The following is an 18,638-nucleotide window of genomic DNA, read 5'->3' as shown; positions in this document are numbered from 1 at the left end:
GTTGTTCCTATGAAAAAGCACCCACATTTGGTCTAGCTATAAGTCTCAAAAAACTCTCAGTATACATATGCTTAGAAAAGACCAAATTTGACAGCAGATTCTTGAAGATCCCATCTGTGCTGAGGATACTGCACGGATGGGCCAAGAAAATATGAGAAGGCAGAGGGAGATACCTGGCAAGCACTGAAAACAAAAGGTAAGGACAAAACCATTATCCATCCTAAAATGATCCTTCTGTGAGCACTCACAATCTCAGGCTGCTGGCACAAGTTAACCTGGCAGATATCTTTTAGTGGGAACAATTATCTGTCAGGGAATCAAGCAATGCCTGGAGAGGTCTGTCCTGCTGTACCAGGCAGTGTCAAAGCTCAGGCTCTGTTCCTTTGCATGAACAGACAGACTCCTGTTCCCTTGCATAAACCAAGGGACTCCAGCTGACAGGTTTGGGAGTGGTAACAGGGCAGAAAGCAAATCCAAAGGCATCAGCTGACTACTCTTGTAAGCAAATGGTGAATTAGCAAGGTAGATGTCTTCACCCTTAGCTCTCAAAGCTGTCCTTCATTTCCAAATGCTTTACAAAGCATTCATTAATTAATATGAAAAAAGGGAGTAGAATGCCATGCTGAAAATAGATGTTATTAAAGAGCTGTTTAAAGCAAAGGATGTGACTGAGCTGAGAACACAGGTGAAATTTCTCATTTCAGTCAAAGAAGGAATAAACGCTAATTCTTCTCCTTAAGTGTACGTTCTGTATAGTTCTGCTCAATATGTACATTACAGTACAATTTAGCTACATTTTTCAGGATCACAGACTCAGATTTGGAAACAATCCCTCTCCACACCTCCATGCTGACTTCTTAAGCAGTTGGTAGGCATGAGAAGAGTGAACTGCACTCATAGCTCAAAGAGCTTATACAGAAAAATTCTAGTCCAGCAAAAAAAAATGAAACCGTTTTCAATAGCCATATATTAGTCTTCTATCATTCTTGCATCTTATCTCACTGTGAGGTTATTATATTTTGATGAATATGTACACATAAGTGCCTAAGGCACTTACAGATTGCAAATGATTCCTTTACCTCCTGCAGAACTACTAACCATCCTCATTTCTTCCCCCTAACAACTAGACCATACAATTTCTACTCTGTACCAGCTGGTTGTGATTACAGTCTACCTTAGTAATGCCTTAAAATAACAAGCACAATCTAGCTTTCATCAAAACATAACCTGCTTTTTACCATTTCCAAGTTTGGCAGGTTCATTGCTGAGTTAACTTATGGGACTGACTCATTGTAGCTGAAAATGAGACTCTTGAGGACTCCTAATGGACAACAGAGGTAAAATAGCACAAAGCAAAATAAAACAGAGCTCTATTCATCAACAGCAAAGGAGAGCACAACTACTCTTATCTGTTCTGTGTGCTGGAAGACATCACAGCATTTTAATTGAGAGATTCCTTCCTCAGTCAAGAAAACAAAACACAGAAAAAAAATGGATTAAAAAGAAACTCTCAGCAAAAGCTTTTTCAGCTCAGAAACCCAGGAAAACTTGCTATAATTCTGTTAATTCAAAATAGCATGGGCACTGGCAGAGACCCAAGTTCTATTCTTCCACTCAAGGCTGATCAAAGTCAAGCTTTTTTTATTAGATTCTTTTTTTAGCTTACTGGTTTAGACTGGTGCTCAGCTGCCCATCCTCTGTGCTATTTCCAAGCCCCTTGTGACTACCTCCTGTGTCTCTCAAAACCTATCTTCAGGACACACACAACCCCAAGTTTTCTCACATATCTCCTTCCAGGCCCAGAACTGAATTTAAGCCTTCAAAAATCCTCTCTTATGCAAATTCCCCCCCAGCTACAGGGGAAGCTGCCAGAAAGCTCAGGTTAGCCATTTATCTCTGCAAAGCCCACATGACACATAACCTTTTCTGGTAATGTAAATAATAAAGAGAGAAAGCAGAGGAACTCTTTCATGCTACATAAAGCCTTATCCAACAGATCACATCTCTTTTCACTGTGTTACGTTTTGACATGCCCAGAATATAATGTGGTACCAACAATACCCGAGGTGAGAGATTAAAGCATCACTGAATCCTCTTGCAAAACTTTAAGCAAAACTCTTTTTTGTAATAATTCTACTAATGTATCACCTACTTCCCCTCTCCTCTTTATTCATTTTGACTGTGGATATATGCATGAAAATACAAGCTTTGATCTTATTATACTGCTAACTTGCTGCTTAATCTCCTATCTATTATAAGGATTCTCCTCCAGTCATGTCACCACCAAGGGTCACTAAGAGGTGACTTTGATGTCACTAGTCATGACATCAGTTGGGGAAAGAGCATCCTGAAAGAAATGAGCAAAACCCCATAAACACAGCAGTGTCCCTCATCAAGAGGAGCAAAGAAAGGAAATGAAATGCAGTTCCAGATGCTCTGACCTGGTCTGATGTTCTAAATTATTTCAAGCTGAGATAGGAGCCACGTTAGTTGAGAAGGGAGAAGGCACTGAAACAACACGGGGCTAGGATTTTATAAGTAGTCAAAGGGAATTATATATACAGCATGTGAGAAATTCAACCTAGAATTCCAGGTCTTGACTGTGCTTCTGCATGCCTCTCTTCTCTTTACCCCAAGCCCAGGGCTATTTAGACACAGAATTATTTTTTTCCCTTATGCCTACACACATTATAACTTTATCACGAACATTATACAAATCAAAGGGTCAAGTTTACCCCAGAACACTGTAGCCAGAAACCAAGAAAGCTGATCTCTCCCTTCCAAATTAATTAGCTGTGACCGCTACAGGGTAATCTGTGAGTCAAATGAGAGGAAAACAGGAGCACCATCTCATAGCTCTTCCTTATGTGTCACACCTGCATTCTGTCCTGGATACAACAAACATGCCCAAGGCTGAGCAGTTATGCAAAGCCAAAGAGGAGACAGGATATGGTGTGATGTGCAATGAACATATTAAAATGTTTGTAAAACCATCACATGCTGAGATCACAGAAAACACAGGACTGATCCGAGGCAGAATCTGTGTTAGCCGCTTTACTCACAGCCTAAAACTTTTCCTCTAGTTGTCTGTCTTTTGGTTGCCTTAAAATATTCTTTCCTTCTCATCACCCAACACTGTTATCTCCTTCCTGACCCTGCTTCTGGCTAGATGTTCCAAAGGCAGACACCTCATAAGACAGAGGCAAAAATACATAGTTCTAGCAGGTCTGAGCTGCTATTTCTCAGAATTACCAATGAGCTTTCTTAAACAGTTCTATATTATATGTACTATTACTGTTACCTCTGGCAAAACGAACATTACAAATAGCCTTTGATGCCTGTTCTTTGCCTTCATAGCTTGGTGGGGGAGTTTCAGGCTCCAAGTTGCTTGGCAACCTCCTTTTTTGCATTTGTTTTATGAATTCATTCACCTCTGAATCAGAGATAATCAGCTGAATATGGGTACAGACTGCTCAACCTTGGTACAGCTTGACATCCTACTAACGTTATTTTTTAACAGGAGTAAAGGGGTTGCACTGATGAGCCTGCTGTGGGGAGAAGCAGACCAAGCAGCTGATCAAAACTGACCAAAGTATTCTATCCTATATGCATCATATACTCAGTATAATCTGAGGGATCATGAGGCTCAAACTCTTTCCATCTATGGCCAGAATCCTGGGAGGACTGGCTGCTCGTCTGCCTTTCATCCCAATCTGAGTGTTCCTGAACCTCTGTGTTCCTGCATCCAGCTCCCACCTGCCACTGGCTCCAGGACCCCAGTCCAGGACTGCCCTAAGACTGGGTCTGCAGCCTCAGAGGTGAATTAAGCATTTTTGGGAGACGAGCACAATACTGGTTTTGTATGCATTTCATTATCTTCTTTTTTCATCACTACTGATTCATTAAATCCCTGTATTTCAGGTTCCAGCTCACAAATCTCTCCCTTTTTCTCTTCCCCCTCCTTTTCTTGGAAGGGACCAGGTTAATAGAGACCATCTGTCATTTTTTTAACTTTCAGCCTGGCACTAAAACCTCTCATGTGCCACTTTCTCCCTACCTGGTCACAGGCACTCATCAGGGTTTTTTTTCATGGCATAGGATACATCAGTGCTTCAGGCCTCCTCACCAGAGCTGTGGGCACCCAGCAGATCTCTCCAGTCCCCTGAGGTTCCCCTCCCTCAGGAACCCTCCTGTGCACCACCATGGAGTGCTTGGCTAGGAGGTACTGACAAGCAGTGTCACAAGCTCAGAGCTGGAGTGCTGTGCCCACTGTTGGCCACCACAGTTTAAAATTTAATTTGATGAAAACTGGAGAAGTCATTAAGTATGTATGATAAAGGGTTCAGAAGTCATGACTTGGGAAGAAAAATTGGAGAGAATGGATGTTAGACTAAAAAAGGAAATATGAAGAGAAAGGAAGGAGATAACCTTTGAATTGCAAAAGGCTGCTATCAAGAGAAACGACCATCAGTTGTTCTCAGTCTCACAGTTGCATAAGAAGAAATGCAAGTTACAGTCTATCAGCTAAGCCAATCTGGAGTGACTTGACTGCCTCCACTGCAGTGCCAATATACTTGTTATACCTTCTGCTAGGTTCTTCCAAAGTCCTGCGCCAAGCCACTCCACTGCAGTGCCCAGAACACTGTCAGTACACAACCTACTCCTCTAGAAACTGGGTCCAAGGTTCCCCTCTTATCCTCTGGAACTACTTCTGCATTCTGAGAGATGCTGGAATCACTATTCTAGTTCACAGGGCACCTCAGCCATCTCCTTTGACAGAAGATAGCTGCTTACTACTTAATATTACACACTTAAAAGTTAAACATTAGCAGCTAAAAAGAACTATTCCACCATCATGATACTTTGACATTGTTTGGGCTTCTTCCCACACATAGATCAGAAATATTTATGGAAATCTGTCTTGTTTGCTCTGTTATTGAAAGTCCCATCACTAAGACTGGAGTTGTAGGATTACTGTAAAATGATTACTAATGAAAGGAATCCCAAAGATCCTCTTTATCCTTAAATCTACTGGGTCTCAGCTTCTGTGTATTTATCCTTTAAAAAGGGTGAGAAGCAAAGAGTAAGAACAGCTCCAAGAATCTTCCCAGCAGATTAGCTAGCTGATGTAGGGAGCTCCAAGATTATCTGTCAAGATTATCTTCCCCACCTATAACACACATATTACAGCCTTAATTTTTTCTGTGGCAGCGGGCAATTTCAGATACTCAAGTATTTTGCACCAGCCTGATCGTCAATTCTTGTATTTTTCAGACAGCATGGGAAAAACATAGTTTGTCTTGCAGACACACAACACCTCTGAGACACAGCAAGTGGAAAAAAAAATAAAATAAAAAGTATTTTCAAGTTAGGTATATGTGTGACACTCTCACCTTCTGGGGCTTGTTTTGTTTGGAGTTTTTGTTGTTGTTGTTTTTCATAAGGGGATAACAGGATTGGCCTGGGAAAAGAATCAGTCAGTGAATGGTCAGAAGACTGGAAGATATTGGAGCAGAGATCCATCAAAACAGACTTCACAGTGTTCTCACTCACTATGGATAAAGAAGTGGCAGCATTGCCCTGAACTGTCCTATGGTTAAAAGGAAGGTGCAGGCAAGACATAAATGCAGCAGAGACCTGCAGGAAAACTGCTGTACATGCAGAGTGTAGAGATCCATAGAGCTATGAAATCCATGGGCACTTTTCTGAGAGAAAGATTTCATCTGAAATGAAATCAGGCAGGGGGAGCAGAGTGAAAAAGCTTCTTTTGTCATAAATTATCTTCCAGAGTAATGCACAGTGATGGAAAGGGGAAACTCTGATAATTTATGTGACAGTTTAATGGGATTTTGGTGACACATGAAGCTTTAGGAAGAATTTTCCCAAATAGGACCAACAGGACTTTAATAAGGCTTCAGCTCCAAAAGAGCAGTATTTTCACCCCTTATTTTTACATTTCATTTTACTTATCTACTACTCACTCACATCCCATCTCTCCCTTGCAAGGCACATTTCATCTCTAAAAGCAACTACTCTGCACTTGCTAATTACATTGTTAGCCAGAGAGACCTCTCAGTATCTGATCCCTAATGGGATCAAGCTGACTTTGCACCTAAAGGTCAGAGCATCACTGAGCTGTGAATTCTGAGGCACGAGCTGCCCTCCAGCCACGTCCCCAGCTCTGTGGATGGCATTAACAGCTTCTCTGCAGCAATCAAGGGCAGCAGATGGACAGTGAGCAGCAGGAATCACTTGCAGAGGTCCCCAGAGTGCACTCCAGGAGTAAATGGTGTTCACACTGTGAGTGATGCCTCAACCCCTGTCTCCTGCCTTTACCCCAATGTAATACCCCATGCCCTTCACTGCCAGCACTGGGAGAACAGGCAGAGCAGTGAGAGGAGTATTAAACCAGGGTGAACCCAGGGTTAATGGCATGAAACTTCGCAAAGGAAACTTTAGGCTAAATACCAGGGAGCTATATTGAAGTCTCCCCTGTGGAGAGGTAGAAGTTAATATTAAAAGCCACATTGCCCAGGGCACAAGAAGCCACTCTCTGCACAACCATCTTGGAGTAGCCGGGGACAGAAATATCCCAACATGTTTTGCTTTCTTTACCAATTTGATGGATCTGTTCCAAATCCCTTATTTTTATGGAAAATCTCCTTCTGGCAGTCTAAACAGGAGAGGAATGGTTAAAAGCTGTGTGAAGATCTCAATATTTTGCCTGGTCTTTCTGTGGCTGCAGCAGACAAAGATAACTTAGGACCTACACTGTGGCAAGTTAGCCCTAAAATGGGCATGGAAAATGGAGTGGCTGTCAGCATTTCTTTCACCACTGGGAATAATAGCCAAATTTAACAGAAAATAAGTTATCTGCTGTATAGTCCTTCAAGCTGTTCTGCTCTACAAAAGACAAATCCTGTAGCAAAGAGCTTTTTTGACCACAAACTGTCTATACAGCACAGAGACTTAAAACCTACCTAATGCCACCTATAGCACAAAGCAATGTTTGTTATTAAACATCTGTTGTGCTTTTAAGAGACATGTATCCATCTCTGCCTCCGACTTGAGGTTTTCCTCAAGGAATGACTTGTAAGAAATAAAAAAATATTAAAAGGAAGTGCAATCAGAGCCTCTCATTACCAAAGGAATAAAATATCAATTTTTGTCAAGATAAAAAGCATCACAAATTGGCTCTGAGGGGAAAAATTAAATTCTCTGTTTTCACTTGATTTGATATTTATCACTGCATAGCTCCAGAAGTATCCTGTCAGGAAGTGTTTCTTAAAAATATTGTCCTGTATTTCTCCTACACAAAGCCATGAGAGTTTTAGCTTGTGTGTTTTGCTAGACATGAAAAACACACAAAGGAAAAAAAATACATAACTCTACTTTATGTTAGAACACAATAAAAGGAACTTCAACATTGTTTTGTTTCTGCCCAAAAATGTTTACAACTCACACCAGAGGATGGGAAGATTTCATGTTAGGGGCTGGTCCTAATGGTTATTTCCCTACTGCCTTACAGCACTCTAGATATAAGTGTTTTAACATCTTGTGTTCAAATCTGGATCAGAAGCTCACATTATGTTCCACAAGTGGAACATAAAACTTTTCAAAAGGAGGTAACAGAGAGGAACCTTGGAAGTTCATCAGCAAGTACAGCTCACAGCATAATATTCTCAAGCAGTTTTACACCTGAAATACCCTAAGGATGAAGAAAGAATCAGGATAATATAGCACAATCAGAATCCCAGAATTCTTTCTAGGTGAAACAAAGTTTGCCACTATATGAAAGATAACATGCAGAAATTTCCAACAGTATGTGGTAAGACATTAAGCAGTCACTGTCTAAAGCCAGGAAGAAGTTCTTTCCTTCAGATCCCAGGAAAGCAATTTCTAATGGATAATGTCTTCCTGCATCAACCACAACAGGGACTGGAACGTCCAGCAAGGAAGACTGTCAGTCTGTTTGAGGAAAATTGTTTCATTTTAGCAGGAAGATGGTAGAAAGGATAGGGAAAGGAAAAATGTTCTTTCCCCCACTAAGTTTCTACCAAGCACAGAAAACAGTTCTCATGAGGAAAGGAGTCAGGCTGCAACACAGGCTTGGCAGTCCTAGAAGCAGAATATGTGGGGTTTTTTCCTCACCATTTCATGTACCGTTGCAAAAGTGAGAGCTTTCACACAAGAGAGGTTTTTCTTCTTTACTCTATTGTGTCCTGGGTAATATACAATTTATTCTAGAAAATATAAATAAAATAAATCTTCTCCAGAAGGTCCTTTTTGCAAATACTTGAACAGTATGAGTGATGGTTGGTGAATGGGCGGATTTGTGATGCATAGTATACAGACCAGCTTCACAAACCTGGTACTGTGACATGAGTCCTCAACCCTTGTGTGCCTTCCTACATTTTTACCCCAATATTTCCCCAGCAAAACTTTGGACCATTCCAATTGATTCTGCCACAGATTCCTTCCATTGTAGCTCAACTACTCTTAACTGCCCATATAATCCACAGCACTTGCCATAAGAAGCACTCTCATTAAAACCATTTTATTTCAGAGCATTCACTACAACTTCATGTTCCAATCTGTGGACTCTCAGTCATGACAGGCTAATGGCTAGAATTGCAGAAATGATTTGTCTTCCTGCTGTATCTAACAAAGCTTTTTATGCTTATACCTTGTTTTCAAAATATGAAGAGACTTCTGATGTTTTCTAACTGCAAGAATATACAAGCAATAAAAAAATACCTTACATCAGAAGATAACTTCCACCTGTCATCTAGCAGCCCCATCAACTCTCAAATTCAAAAGATCTCCTTAAATTATTTTGATTTTCTCTATTATTTACTGTATTTCCTTCATGGATGAAGTAAACAACCATTCAGCCTCACTGACTGTAATCCCAATTCATCTTGGAGATTGAAGGCATTAGCTGGATAGTTTAGTTTTCTTTATTTGATTTGATTTCTGCCTATTAAACTACATTTGTGGCAGGCTAGATGGCTTCACAAACAACATCTCACCTGCACTCCCTTTTGTCCAAACAGCAATTATTTTATCTGGAATGAGCTTAATTTCAAGTCACATCTTGATAAAATGACAACTTTAGGTTATTGTGTCTGCATTGCAAGTGATCTCCCACCTGGTGGGGAAGAACTGGGATGAGTTAGAAGGTGGGTCTTGGATGTATTCTGATTAAAAGAGCGCATTGTAAGTTACAAATTGAAGCAAGTCATCACTTGCAAGCAGGAGAATTGTTTCAAGTCCTTTCTCCAGCCATCCTGCACAGCTTGCATGCCCATCACCTGTGACAGCAGAGACTGGGACTCTGTCCCGGCATTTTGGTTGCTCATTCATGGTTACTTAGTGCTAAACACAGGGAGAAGAGAAACAGTGGTGGCATCAATACCACTGAGACCCCAGAATTTCTCATCTCTCTGTTGCTTATTCCTTTACTTCTGTCCAATTACTCATTGGGAAGCACAATTCCCACATGTTGAGTTGTGCTTCATGGTGACACTGCTAGCTGTTGTTTTTGTGGCCTTTCCAAATGCTTGACGAAAGGGTCACAGAAGAAGTTTGGCATCTGGAAGCTGTGAGAGACACGATATGACCTGATTTATAAAACACAACAAAACAGCTCAGGCTGCCAGAGGCCAGGATTTACAGGAGTACCTTTCAAGAACAGCCTTCAATGCCTGCTCTACTAAATGCACATTCCCACCTTGCTGCAAAACAAATTCCCAAGCTGTGTTAGGGTGACCTGCAACACTATGAAGTGACAAAGCAGCTGAGACACTGATCTTGTTAGAGCCTACCCTGCCCACTGCTGGCCAGGAACAGGAAGGAATGACCTAGGCTCTGGTTCCACTTTTTACACTACTGGGCTAGGGAGCACTACAAAAAAAAAAAAAAAAAAAAGACAGTTTTTCAAATATTCCAGCACAGCAAGCACAAAGAAAAAAAATTGTGTCAGAGATAGTTGCCACTCTGTTATCCACTACAGACTCATTTTTACAATAAAAGCCTGCCTGAATTTGTATTTCCAGCAGGTGCAGCCTGACCAATGAGGAATTTAAGGTCTTCCTGTTCTCCTATCCATCCCTTTTCTTCCTTTCCACTTTAATCACTGCTTAGTCTAGGCACTCACTATGGGACCTTAGTATCCTTTGGGAGATCTGTCAAAGTCACTGATGCCAACAGTAACAACTTCCATCTCACTCATCTTCTCTTGAAACACTTCACAGACCCAAGATTACAAGTTTCAAGAGTAATCCAAGTTAAGAAAGCAGGGATTAACAGGAAAATTAAGTGAGCTGTCCGAGGATAAAATATGAATCAGTCACAGAGCTGGAAGCTCAACATCAGTTTCCTACATCCCAGTCATGGATTTTCCTGTGCTACCCACATTCACCCAAAAAGTAAATTTCTACAGAATCCATGACTTCAAAGCAGTTCCCCCTCTTCTTATTAGCCATGAACATTAGTTGAACCCTGCATTTAAATCTCAGTTTCTTTCAGTTGTTATTTGTCCTATATGATGATACTACAGCACAGCAGCCATTTTCACTCGGAAACCCACCCACCCTTCCAAAAATCATCACATACACATTTATTTGCAGAGTGCTGGGGTATTCCTTCATCCATCACTATTACATCATACTTTGATGCTCAGGAAGTGAAAGATGCTGTGAAAGTTGTCAGGGAAGAATGAGGAAAGGAGTAAGTGTCTCTGGGTTTTTTGAAAAATAAAAATTACAAAAAAACAAACAAAGAATACTTAAGAGACTCAAAAGAGACCTCCATAATGCCTTTTAATATTTTCCCCAGGTCGTCCACAAGTCCTTTCTTATCTATGGGTCAGGACATACCTCTAACCCCATTCTGATTACATCACTCCTACTCATCACCTCTGCTCCTCACCATGTTTTAATAAAAATTTCAGCTAATTTTATTTAACCTTCTCTATTTCAAAGACACAGAAGCAGCACTCAAGCTAAGCCAGAAAATCTTAAAAACAGTTTGCTAAACAAATTTGATGATGAAAGAGGAGAAGAAGATTGCAAAAAGAACTACAATGTGGCAAGGAAAATTAATTTTTTTTTTCCCCACAGCTAAGTAGCACAGCAATTGCAATTGATAGAGCAAATTAAATTCTAAATGCGCTGGTGATTTGATAGATATCATTCTCTGAGTGTTACTGAAAAAATGCCTTCTTCAGAAGAGAGAGTTAAGATCTGGAACAAGTCCTGTTTGTTCTGGGGCCTGATTCAATTATGCAAAGTTCATTAACATAAACTGAAGATAGAGTAGGGAGAACAGCCTGGAACTTCTCAAATATGCCATGTCTTAGGAAAAACCTGTCACTACAAAACCAGGAAAGCAATCTGTTAGGATGGCTCTTTAAAGATACAATGGGGAGCTTGTAACTTCAAAAATTCAACTTTTCCCTCCACCCTTCTATTCAGAAAGCCAGAAGACACACACAGGCTGCTTCTCTTCCTTCTGCTACTTGATTCTGCAATGTCGTCTATTAAATGAAGAAGGGGGAACCAAAGAAAAGTCAAAATTACCTAGAAAGGGACTCACTACATCTATTTTTCTGTCAGCTCTAAACTGATATCCAACAGCCACAAAGTAAGCGCCCTGAAATTATGCAGAAGCCCAAGTTTAGTTGTCTTGATACTTAGCAGCATCTACCATATCACTTGTCAACTCGTTGATCTTATCAGCACATTTGCAGTCTGAGCATAGAGCTGTCTCCACTTGTTTATTAGCAATTTCTATTTCTGCGTTAGAATGAGGGGGGCAAGCTCAGAGAACTAACAAGTTTCTCTCTGATGTAGAGATGGACAAATCCTCTCATTAACAGAACAGAATTTTCAAAATCATTATGTGGTATTTTTAGTCCTAATCATTTTAGTATTGTTGTATAACTGCAGCCCATTACTCACAAATTTAGAATCTATCCATTATAAGCAACAGGAAGTATCAGCAAAGCACTGTTTTCAGTATATTGCTGTACTTATTTTATGGTATAAGATGGGGTGCATCACATCACAATGAATTCTGTTCTCCATTTAGAGAAATTAAATTCAGTTAAGCAGGCGAAGCAAAATTCTGCACAGACTCTCCCAGCAGGTCTTCAGAATTACAAGGTAGAAACAGGTAGAAACAGGTCTTCAGAATTACAAATACAAAAAGAGGAAGAACCCCAAATACAAATGGCGTATTGCAAAAAAGCCTCCTTGCCCACTAATGCTCCCAGGTAGATTAATATGAGGATAAAAAAAGGGAAAACCATATGCAGGAATGTGAAGCCCCTCACACAGCTGTGGACAGAGCAGCTGAACAAACTGCTCACAGCTCCTCCAAGCATGCAGTAAAATTCTTCCTTGCAATCTAAACAGTCCTGATCATTTGTAACACCTGAGTCACTAGGTCGGCCTTTATCTGGCAAAAATGCAGAGCTGGGACAATTAAATGCAGAAACCGGAACACTATTTTCCAGAAAGTTTTCAAAGCCTTGAGGTGTCAGGTGAATTACTTTTCTATTTTAAAGCAAGCTGCAGAGACAGAAACCAGTCAGCCAAGATTTTAAAGCACTGAGAAAAATCTCAGTTCAAAGGAATAAAGGTGAAAACAACAGGAAAGTTATCAAGCCACCCATGCCATTACCCAGCAGTGTTAGTTCTGCGTATTGGGGAAGAGTTTGCCTGCGCATGACAGAAGCCTATTATTAGTGAGAAATACAAGATTCACAGGATCATAAAAAAGCTCTTATGAGCAGCTGACTTTCCTGTTGGCAGGATGCACTCTATTTTTTGCCACAGTTTAGTGATTTGTTAACATGATCTCTTCAAAACTTGACCATCTTCCTCTAAACTATCCGTAAAATGAGTTCCCAAACAAAAAATAATGGATTGTTGGAAGAGTGGCAGAGATCACCTTTTGCCCATTCTTCCCAATCTTGATAATCAGGGCAAATAAAAAATTAGTTTGTTTCTATGAGATCATCAGGCACCAGAAAAGAAAGCATACCCAGCTCAGTCTATGCATCATCACAGCCACTCTATTCCAGAAAGGAAAAAAAAAATATTGAACTGGAGATAAAAACTGCTCTCTATAAAAGCAAGTAGAAACGTTTGGGTCTGACATCAGCTGGCATGCACACTCTATCCAGTGAGCTCTCCAACTCCTCGTTATTCTTTCCCAAGACCATCCTGCCAGATGTCCTACCCCTTAATCCTGGCCACAGCTTCTCTGGGAGTTATCAACCAGGCAATACAACCAAACAGAAAGGAGAACAACTGGTCACTGAAACAGCCCAACAACTCCTCTCCTGTTCTTAGAAGAGTACTTCTTAATTGCCTTAAAAAAATCACATAGGACAAGAAAATTTCCTTTATATAAAAAAAAAAAAACAACCAAAACCCACAACTCACACACACAAGCACAAGTTCTGCCATTACAAAACCGCAAAAGTCCTACCTTACAGCAGGTTTCCAGCCAAGAGGCCACATAGACTTTCTTCCTGGCCTATTATTCAAGGAGCAAGTGTGACCCACAAACTGCCAACAGAATGCTCGATTTTACTATCTGGAAACAACTGACTTATCACAGGCATTGGAGGGAAAAACACAACTCCCTTCCAGCCGACCCACTTTATATTCTTGCATCAGCAGGTGCTTCAGATCTTTTAATTTGTGAAAGACAAAAACCTGTGCAGTAAGAGGCATGACCAATTGAGGAGCATTATTACCAGCTGGAAAAAAACTTTTCCTAGCCTCTGCTTTTACCTTGAGGCACAATCATTAACTCCTCAACCCTTAGTAAGCATATTGCTCTTAACAACGTTCAGTCTCTGCAGTCAATCTGACCCTAAAATTATGTCCTCCTCATAGACCCCATCTCTGTCTCATTGATAACAGATTTAACTCAATACAAAATTTATACAGCACCAGGCTGACCTTCTAGTGTATGCCCCACAGGACCGTGTGTGACTGGAATTTATGGCTAGGCATGGGAAATGTGCAGTTCACTGAAATACAGGTTGCTTTTTTTCATGCCATGATTTGAAGATGCTAACAGAAACCTCATAGCAGTTTAATGCTTGTTCACCTTTTGAAGGTCGCAAAAGCTGCCTGGAGGCTCCACCAGGCTGCATTTCCACTCCAGATACACAAACTACAGGGGTTTTAAGTGTTTCTACCTAAGGAAGAGAAGATGAATTTTCTTTTTCTCTTCTGCTCAGGCAAGAATTCAGGCAACCAAATCACTCCTACAGAAGCTTGGAGCTCCACTGCAATGAGCACTGGGGTCTCATGAGACAAGCATCTTCCAAGCATCTGGCTACAAATTTTCAAAGCAATATAAGAAATACATATGACCAAACCTCTTCACTTCCATTCATAATTTTCAACGCCTTATAAAAAAAAGTACAAGTAGTATCATGCTCCTCTGAGACAGCATTTCTGAGAGACTTGACAAAGTAGTCAAAATTTAAAAGTTATGACTTAGTTATGTGCTGGTTTAGATTTTCAAGAGGTTTAATTCATTAGCATGTCAGAAAAGGCTTTGATAATGTGGAATACCAAGTGGAGCCAGTGCTAAACACTACTCTTCTAGTACAGGTCGGTACCAAGCAAGAAAACATTGTTAAATTAGGTTTCAGAAATTCTGTTGTTAATCACAGTATTTCCCCTCTGGAAAGGTTACAAGTCTCTTGGGACAAAGATGAGACTGTTGCAATTCAAAGAAGGAAAAGTAACAGAGCAAGTGCAGAAGACACACCAGAAAATTAGTAGAACTCTCCCCTAAGAAGAGGTGGGCTTAGAACAAAATTCCAGCTTTCAGGAGGAGTTATTTAAAACAACAAATGCCAAAATCTTCAGATGAATTAAAGTCTGCCTCTTGAGTACAAATTACTTTTGTAAGTAATTGAGATCTTGAGATGTCTGTTCTGCTAACAAATCACATGAGGTAAAGGGTGGGAGAGAGAGAGATAACCCTAATATTCACTTTCCCCTTTGTAAAAAACATTTTGGTTGCCCATGCTTCAGGGCACGCTCAGCAACCTTGTCTGGTGTTTGTGTGCATTGCTTGAAAAATTGGATTCAACATATTAATATGCATTTTGCCAAACTCACAGAAGGCTGATAGTAGTGTCAAAACTGTTCTGGCTGAGTCACTTCCACCAACAAGTAGGATTCAAACAGGTATCAAAAGGTAGCAGTTGATACATCATGAAAAATACTGGTCTAGGTCTGCAGACAGCCAGGAGGCTCAGATTTCATGTTCTATCCAACCAGATTCCACCTTTATGGCATAGACTGGATACTCAAACAGGAAATTACTTTTGTAAGAATTTGTCTACTCTTTTGGGGATGGGCTGTCACATTGTTGTGACTAGAACGTCAGAAAGAAGATGTGATAAATGTTTGAAATTGAAAGACAATCTTGAGAAATTTGGAGCCCACAGGGTCTGTGTTGCATATCTGGAGGTGACTGCTTTGGCTTCAGACACTTGATAAACTGCCTATTTGAGCAGAAAAAAAAAAAAAAAAAAAAAAAAAAAAAAAAAAAAAAAAGTATTCTCAATTATGAAGTTATTTAGCGCTGTAGAACACATGACAATTTTACTCAGCCTTTATTTCACTGCAGTATTAAAACAGGATCACAGTTTTTGCAACAGCTGACTCTTCCTGTCAGCAAAACCAGTGTTCGGTATAAAGCAACAGAGGAATCAGCACCTCTGCCTGGCACCCCTGCAAATAGAACTGATTCTTCAGTTCAAAGGGATACACAAACAAAAAGCTCACTATTGCAAATGTAAGAATAAAGAAAAAAATATCCACAATTTGCTATAATCATAACCTCAATTAAATTTCTATATGTTCTAAAATCTGTTCACTTTTAACTATAATAATAAATAAGGAATAGAGGTAGAGAAGAGATGAAAGGAAAAAGCAAAACAGGCTTTGTAAATGGAATATTTCAAGGAAACATAATGCTAGTGCACTCTGTGTATCACTGCAATTTGGACCATATTAGGTACCTAGATAGTAAGAAAAACTATCTGAGACAACCCCCTCTGTTCACATTCAGTGGAAATGCAGTCTGAGAGGAAGGCCACCTGAGGAGCAGAGGCTTTCTTCAGGTCTTCTTTTCTCTCTTGAAACTTCCAGCAACAGCAGCAATAGTTCTTTCTTCATGTATGACACTTGCAGTCTACAAAGACCATTAAAAAATCCATTGGGCCTTTTTAGAGAAACCGTTCAGCATTCAGCCAAATCCAGGGAACAGGATTGCTCTACATTTGGCATAGTGAAATGGCCCAAGGGTTCAGCAGCATGGGCCATGCTGTCTGCATGTGTGCTGGCAGAGGTGTAGCACACAATCACACCACAACAACAGATGTGCTGTTGTTGGGAACTGGTTCCAACCAGGACAATGCCAGGTTAGCACTAGGGATGAATTCCTACAGGCTGCTTCAAAGACCACTACTAATCAAAGCAGGTCATTCTAACCCCTGATTTCAACATTATTACATGAGATCTTCCTTTAAAAAGTGCAATTTCCTTTTGGGTGGACTAACTCCAATAAAGCATTGATCTAATTTGATCCCTGTTTCACTAAGAGATATGTCACCTCCAGCTTTGAAAAAGTTATTAAAGAGAAGAGAGCTTGAGCCTTTCATAATTAGCATGCAACACTGGTTGCCATGCAGGGAGCGGGTACAGTTATAATAACTTGAAGTCAATAATTCATAAACTATAATTCATTATTAATTAATTATCGAGGCCTGAATTACATTTAATGAGATTAAGCTGATTGGAGCACTAAGCTGTTTGAATCATATTGATTTAATCAATGTGCTTAATTAAAGTGTGTACATTTTCCACATGATCATTATTCCCAGTATCTGCATAAGTGGCCTCTGTCATTCACAGCCTCTGTTATTCTTTGCTCAGGAATTGCTCTTTGCTGTAAATTATATTTAAAGGTAAAGAGCTTGTTTCTTTCTGAGGAGATATCAAAGTTTCAAAACAGCCATCTGTATAAGCTATTAGCTTATACAAGCAATCTGAGAAATGTAAGGATATTTCACCCAGCTACCATGTCTCTTTGAATCTGTAGGCTTAAGATGAGACCAAGTGAACACTAAGCATTACATTCTAGTTCCAGAAGCATCTGCTGATTCAAAGGGAACAAGCATCCTACCATACCTATGCCAAAACCATTATTATTCTTTCCAACTTTAGTGACATACTTAGACTCAGGCAGAAAATGCGTTTCAACTCCTCACAGGATTACTTTTAAGATAAGCAGGGGTCATTATCTCTTTATGATAATATTCATAATGGTTTCCCCAGCCTTGCATAACAAGGACATGTGATGACAGAAAAGCAACTCAAAGTGACAGCTATTACTGATATAAATCCATTTGGCAGTGTGATAGTTTAATTTACCTCACTGCTACTGCTAATCTGCTGGGGACATTTAGATTTTACTTCAAACCCCACTATTCAGCTCTATAATGCTCCACATTGCTAAAAGGACATCCATCAGGTGTGCCAGCTGGGGGAAATGCCCAAAACGCACTGCATTATCAGTATCATTAATGGGAACCACAACAGTCCAGGCAGCCATGAAGAGAGCTTTCAAATTACTTTCTTTGTACAACAATAAACAATGAGTATCCCACCCCACTCTGCAGTGACAGCATCCTCAGTGGATGCAGGATTAACCCCCCAGGCAATAGATAATGTTCCTGTCTTTCACCTGAGAATGCAACAATGCATCAGCTCAAGTGGTGCACTGCTGTTCCACCCTAGAGCCATCCAAATCTTCATTGCTGTAAGGAACTTCTAACAGACTGTTTCAGTTTTACCTCTGTATTAGCAATAGCCAGAATGGCTCCTACTCTAATCTACAGAGACGTCCTCTTTTTTTTTTTCTCTTACTGAATGTGAGGGTTAACCCATCACAACTCAGGGCAGGACAACAGCCAGGAAACACCTCCTGAGGAAGACTCTTTTGGCAAGCTCAAAGCATCACCGTGTAAACTGTCTTTCTCTGATAATCTGATTTTAATTCTATTAGTCTGTTAACATTAGAAACATATCAGTGTCCTCTATTTACTCGGAGAGAATTTTATCATCACCTATGTCTGAGTGTTTAGATCTTTTGCTTCTCTGAAAAGTTAATCTGTCCAATTTCTCTGCCACTTACAGCAGTACCCTATGGTATGCAGGATCCAGTCAGCTCTCTGCCAGGGAGTTCAGGAGCAGAGGTTTACACACTGCACACTTCCATGCCTAACACTGTAAACTAAGGTTTGGCAAACAATTACCAAGAGCACATGCTGCTACCACCCTCACTGGGCTGTGTGGCAAACCCAGGAACATCAGAATTTTGCAAGCACCTATCAGCTTCACCGAGCAGGGAGTCGGCACCAAGATTTGAAGTTTTATCATTCTCCCTGTTTCTGCATTCCTTGGAGAATGCTCTCTCTGAAAGATGCTGGGAATTGCTCTCCCTTCAAAGGTCTCTTTAACTCTCATCAGACAAGGTTAAACCTGGTGTAGCCAGGAATGAAGTCAGCAAAGAGTTCCTGTGAGTGTGCA

General features: G+C 40.3%; 1 protein-coding gene across 2 annotated transcripts in view; it reads right to left on the bottom strand.

Moving 5' to 3' along the window:
- AGBL1 (AGBL carboxypeptidase 1) overlaps positions 1 to 18,638 on the bottom strand; it is a 272,982-nt gene that overhangs the window by 173,126 nt on the left and 81,218 nt on the right. The gene's annotated exons all lie outside the window — the stretch shown is intronic.

Source organism: Heliangelus exortis, chromosome 11 (genome assembly GCF_036169615.1).
Source record: "Heliangelus exortis chromosome 11, bHelExo1.hap1, whole genome shotgun sequence".
Classification (NCBI taxonomy): domain Eukaryota; kingdom Metazoa; phylum Chordata; class Aves; order Apodiformes; family Trochilidae; genus Heliangelus; species Heliangelus exortis.
This window is presented reverse-complemented; position numbering and strand designations above follow the sequence as displayed.